Below are 5,923 nucleotides of genomic sequence, written 5' to 3' on the forward strand. Positions count from 1 at the left end.
CTTGGCTAATAGGCAGCAAAATGGAGGAAAAAAGAATGACTGGGACCAAATCAGATCCGGATGACCATGCCTAGACTGGGCCTAGGCTCAGACCTAGGAGCAGTGAGGCACTGAGTCACACTTAGGCTTGATTATGCAATAATTTTCTAACCACGAAAGCCAGCTGGCCCCAAATGGGCTGGACCGTCTTAGGAGGGGTGGGTCCGTTCCTTCACTGGAGGACATAGGAAGCCCACCTGTTAGGGAAGTTGTAGAAGGGGGTGTTGGGTAGCTACAGATTGGATGAGATGGCCTCCAAGGCCCCTTCTTGACTCAGAAGTGTGATCTTTCCTCCAGATACTGCCACCCAAAGTACAGACATCTGAGGGGAACACTCCGAGCAAAAGCAGGTGACTATGGTCCATGGTGGGGTTCATCCAGCTGATTCATGGCAGGAGTAGGGAGCAGGCCAGGGCTAAATGTCTGTATGTGTAGCTTTTCTGGCAGGTACCAAGTCCACCTGAAACCTGGATCAGTCCTCACAGTTTCTGTTGACAATACTCAAAATAACCAGTAAGTAAACAGTTCCCATCTTTTGTGTTGCAGGTACTAGGGGTGTGTGTGGGGGGAGGGGGTGGTGTGTGTGTGTGTGTGTGTGGTGTGTGCCCCCCCAGTGTGTATGTGGTATGTGTGCTCCCCCCAATGTGTGTGGTGTGTGTGTGTGTGTGTGTGTCATATGTATATGCCCCCTCAGTGTGTGTGTGTGTATGTGTGGTGTGTGTGGTATGTGTGTGTGTGGCCCCCCAGCAATGTGTTTATCTTCAATGTGCAGTCACCTGCCTCTCTCCTCACCCCCTCCTCCTTTTGGATTGTCATGTGGTCATAGATTCAGGGGCATCTCAGGGGATTCTTTTAAGTCCATTTTCTCCACTTCATTGAATGATGATGCTCAGAATGGCTCTTCCCCACCCCCACCCCAATTCCCTCTAGGTAGGGGTGCAAAGAGTGGGAGGAGAGCTCTTTGATATACCCCAGCCCTGCTGATCAGGTGCAGGAAGAAGGGGGGTACCTGAAAAATCACATCTCCTGATGCCTTTCCTCTCCACCTCCCCCTGCCCTCCCCCCCACCCCCGCCCACCTGCTTTCAGCCCCAATCAGACACAGCTGTTGGAGTCTAGTTGGATGTGATGTTTAGTGGGCCCAGATTCATGAATTAGCTCCTTAAATATCTAGAACTGGAAGGGGCCTTAGAGACTGTCTGATCCCACCCCTTCACTTTATAAAGGACACTGCAGCCCAGAGGGGGAGGGACGGGCCTCGGGCTGCACAATCAGTTCATCAGCCAGTATGGAAACATCTGGACTTTGGGCACAGAGACATCATCCTCTGATCTAGGGCAGGGCAAGCTTCATTTACAGTTTTCTATATGTATTTTTAATTGACAGATTCAAAAGAACCAATGGGGAAACTTCATTTCCAAAAGAGAACTCAAAGTTGCCTAGGACTGAGAAGTTTCAACCCAAAGGGATCTCCCTGAGATACAATTTCCGGGCTGTTGCCAATCAGGTATGGTGGACAAATTACCCACAGAGATTGTTTACAAGGTGCCATGTCAGGCTGTACTTGGATTATACAATACCGCAAAACCTCAATTAACCAGAATCTCCAATTAACTAGATTTTTGCCTTATATTTCACTTTTCTGAGGAGATATAAATGAGATGTGGATTTCAAGCGTTTTTTAAACTGCAAAGAATTGTGTGATCCCTAGCTGATGCAGTTAACGTAAGGCATCTGTAGGTCCTGCCTTTGTGGCACTTGCAGTCTAATATGAAAGCCAGGACCCAGGCTAAGTGCTTTGCAAATATGATCTCAATGAATCCTCACAGTAGGTACTCTTGTTATCCCCATTGTACAGATGAGAAAATTGAGGCAAAGGTGAAGTGACTTGCCCAGGGTCACACAGCTAGTCAGTATCTGAGATCACATTTGAACTCGGGTCTTCTTGGCTCTAGGCCCTGCACTTTGGGGCCAGGTGGGGAAAGGACCAAAACTAGGGAATTTAGACTTGAACTTCTAAGCAATGGGGAGCCATGGAGAGTTCTTGAGGGGCTGGAAGAATATGATGTGTGTGTGGATGTACAGATGTTCCCAGGATGCTCTGCTTCGTTTTAAAGTTCCAAGAGGAAGCCGAGGAGTGGCTGGCTTTGTAGCTCTGTAAAATATCTGGGGTACTCCCACTTGAAGAAAAAACATCTCCGCAGCTACTGGATTTATTTTCTAGCAGACAAAGGAAGGCTTCTCTTTTTCAAGTCATTCATATAACTTTCTAGGCAGTGACTTGCTGAGTACCCAAGTTTAGTAGGGAGCAAACATACCAGTGCTCCGAGGCCTGCTTTGCTGGTGGCATGAAGGCTTCATCACTCCAGGTCCCCAGGCCTGTAAGGTTTGGGCAAATTGCAGCTCCCTAGTTGTCCTTAGCTTGGCTTTTCTGTAAGCTGCATCTGAAAAGATAGAGGTGTTTTTGAGTAGGGGGAGGGTGTGCCTCTAAGTTAGAGCCTCTAAAAGTAGGTGGAATTCCATTCTCACCTTGAAGAAAACTTCCGCCCATGTTGCTCTTCTGCTGCTCCCTAACTAGGGGAGGGAGGAGGTTAGGAGACAAGGCCCTTGGAGTTCCTCCGCATAGGAGTGGAGGATTGTCCGACCACACTGGAAGGCCAGGGGCAGGTTGACCCACTTCTTCTAATGAGGACTTTCAATTCTGGCTTAGCAAGAGCCAAAGCCATGAGCATGATGGGAAAGGAGAGGGAGAGGTCATCCCCTGTGGTCTTAACCCCAGACTTCATCCACAGCTTCCAAAGTTCTTTTCTGGCGTGGCCTGGTCACTTCCCTCCACCCCCTCCCTCCTGCTTAGATGGCCAGGTTCTGTGGGCATTTGGGTAGTGTTGACAACTGTTAAATCACAAGGACTAATAGAAGACATTTCTCCTTCTCCTCCACAGACTAAAATTACCCTCAATGAGAGATTCTCTGGCCTGAAGGTCATCGAGGGGGATTTCGGAATTACCAAACCTGGGAACAGAATCGTCACACTGTCTTAAATGTTCATGGCTCTGATAATACAGAGTCAGGAGTTGCTTAATGCATTTTTTTTTTGCTAGAGACAGTGATTTTTCTTCCAATGGTTTGCTAACTAGACTTTCCACTTTATGCTACAGTTTCAGTGACCCATTACTGTTGTGTGTATACATATGCCCTGAGGAACAAAATCCCTGTGGGTTCTCTCTTCATGTTTCTTTACTAGAAAAGTTGTCAGGTGATGTAGGACACGGAAGGGGGGAAGCATCAGCACAGTTTCTGACAGTAGCCCCATTGTTCTTTCCTCTTGGGGTGCCCTGTCGCAGCACAGGGCTCGTTCACTCCCCGTTCACTTGTTCATTAAAACTAGGGAATCCATTTCAGATCCTGCTCCATCATTCAAGTAAACTAGTCCACAGGGGCTGCTCTGCCCAAAGCCTTGGGAGAGCAGTCACTCAATGCAGCTGAACTTGACATTTCCATTGAAACATCTGGGACATTAAGTGGCACTGGGCGTTAACATGGCTTTGTAGAGATTTAGAGGTAGTTGAATTCTAAGATGGAGCACTGTCTGCTGTGTGTACGCAAGCCAAATAAAGAGTTTGGAAACCAGACCTTGAGTCCATTTCCATGTTCATGGGCACTTGGGCCTGTTCTCCTCAAAGGGCACCCTAACCCTCAAGCATCTTTTGATTGTTGGAAAAGTGAGTTCAAATGGACAACAGAAAGCATCAGGGTTGAGCTGCTGGGCAGAGGATTTCTCCGTGGGCTGCCTGAGCCTTCTTTGCAAGGCTTTCACTCTTGCAGGTTCATCTAGGCAAGAACAGAGTACAGACAAGGTGGCCTTTATTCTGACTTCTACATCAATTCAAATCATACAGTGTTGGAACAGGCTCAGTCTGGTTACCTCTCTGGGAAGACTCTCTGAGCCTCAGTCTGCCCATCTGTTACGTGACATGCTAGCCCAGATGACCTCCAAGGACTTTTCCAACTCAACAGTTTAGGATTCAATGATTGCGTCAACATATTTGGAAGGATGGAAGCAAGGAGGGATCTCCAGGAATCTCCCCCTTAGCTGAGCCAGGCCCACAAAGGTCAAAAGAAAGAAAAGAAGAAACTAGTAACAGAAACATAATAAAGTTAGAAAATATCTGCTAGAGAAGCTTCCTGGAACTGGGGAAAATGGCCCAGTATTTGGAGCCAGCAGACCCAGATTCGAATCTTCCTTCTGCCACTAACTAGCTGTGTAACCTTGAGCAGGCCATTTCACCTCTAGGTCACAGGAGGTTGTGCTCTATGGCCCCTTCCAGCTCTAAATCTATGATGCTTTGAATATATATGAGGTGATTCGCTAAACTAAAAAGAAAGAAAGAGAAGGGAGGCCGTATCGGTGATTTGTGTCTAGGCTGAGAGGGGAGGGGGAGAGCAGGAGGGCCTGGGATCAGATTGTTTGAAGCAATACAAATCCCTAGTGTTGATTAAAATACATAGAAACTGAATTTAATGGAAAGAAAAACATAATTATAACCATATATATGAACAGAATAAACTGATGAGTTTAAAATGAAAGAGGGTGGCAAAAGATATTAGACAAAAATCCAACATGTGCTACATATAAGACATACACACATATGCTATATGTGTACATACACACACACACAATAATCACAGTAAGTTAAAACAAGGTGTCAGGGTATAATTTATTGTGGCTCAGTTAAATCCCAAAAGGCGGAAGTGGCAATCATGATCTCAGACAAGGAAACATGTTCAAGAGAGTCAGGGACACTGAATGATGCACAAAGGAACCTCTCACAAGGAAATAACCAGATACGCCCCAAGTAGCCAGCACCTAGGGACTGCATTACGGGAACACACACAGATAGCTGGCTGGGGAATTCCATGTGCTTCTCCAACACTTGTTTTAAGAGAAAGTCGAATGGAAGAAATGACAGGTTTTGAACAGAATGGTAGAAAAGCTAGATGTGCTAGACATGTGGTGACTTATGAATGAGAATCCCATGCAATCTCTTTTTCAGAATCCAAAATGAGTTACTAGTCAGGCAGAAAGAACTCATAAAGAAATGCAGAAAAACATCTGACAGATACAATCAAATTTATAATCAGTACGGGAAATGGGCGCAAAGGAAAAAGACCTAAGTGGAGACTAAAGAACTTTATCTAAATAATGAGTTTGTCAAGGAACAAATCGCAGAAATCATAATTATAGTTGAACAATGAGGATAGATAGCAATGGAGAAACAGAACCAAACTTGAAGCCCCAGGGCATGACAAGGACCCCTCCCCATTCACTCTCTAATCTGAACAGTGTTTAAATTTAGATTAACCATCAATTTAGTTCAAAATTGTTTGCTTGCAGGTCTGTGCCTACCTCACAGAGTGTGGTATTAATGTTTTCTTCTGCAACACAACTGAGCTGAGAAATAAAACTAAAAGCTGTTTTAGATGCTAAGAAAATAAACCATTCGCCAATAGGATAACAAAAAGAAGAAAACTAAATTACCAAAATAAAAAAAGGAGAAAGGAGAATTCACAATAAATGGAGAGGACGTCAAGAAAATGATCAAAACTACCATGCCTAGTGACATGCCACTGAAGTGAACACTTAAAGGAAACTGATGAATGCGAACAAAAAGACAAAATCGGAAAAAGACGATCTTTAACAATCCAGTCTCAGGAATGGAAGTCAAGCAATTCAGGAGTGAGCGCCCGAGGAAGAAAAACAAAACTAAAGACCAGTATCTCTAATAAACAGTGATGCAAAAATGTCCACTGATCTATTAGCAAAGAGGCTATGGTAACATCTATAAAATATCATTTACCCCGACTACTAATCCCGGCTGGCCACA

At 45.2% G+C, this 5,923-nt stretch overlaps 1 long non-coding RNA gene across 1 annotated transcript; it reads left to right on the forward strand.

The window, feature by feature from the left end:
• Nucleotides 1-335: 335 nt before the first annotated feature.
• On the forward strand, nt 336-3,670 carry LOC118832888. Its single transcript, XR_005009235.1, has 4 exons — nt 336-389; nt 475-552; nt 1,425-1,545; nt 2,981-3,670. It is a non-coding gene; the product is annotated as an uncharacterized LOC118832888 (long non-coding RNA).
• Nucleotides 3,671-5,923: the final 2,253 nt, after the last annotated feature.

Source organism: Trichosurus vulpecula, chromosome X (assembly GCF_011100635.1).
Source record: "Trichosurus vulpecula isolate mTriVul1 chromosome X, mTriVul1.pri, whole genome shotgun sequence".
Classification (NCBI taxonomy): Eukaryota; Metazoa; Chordata; class Mammalia; order Diprotodontia; family Phalangeridae; genus Trichosurus; species Trichosurus vulpecula.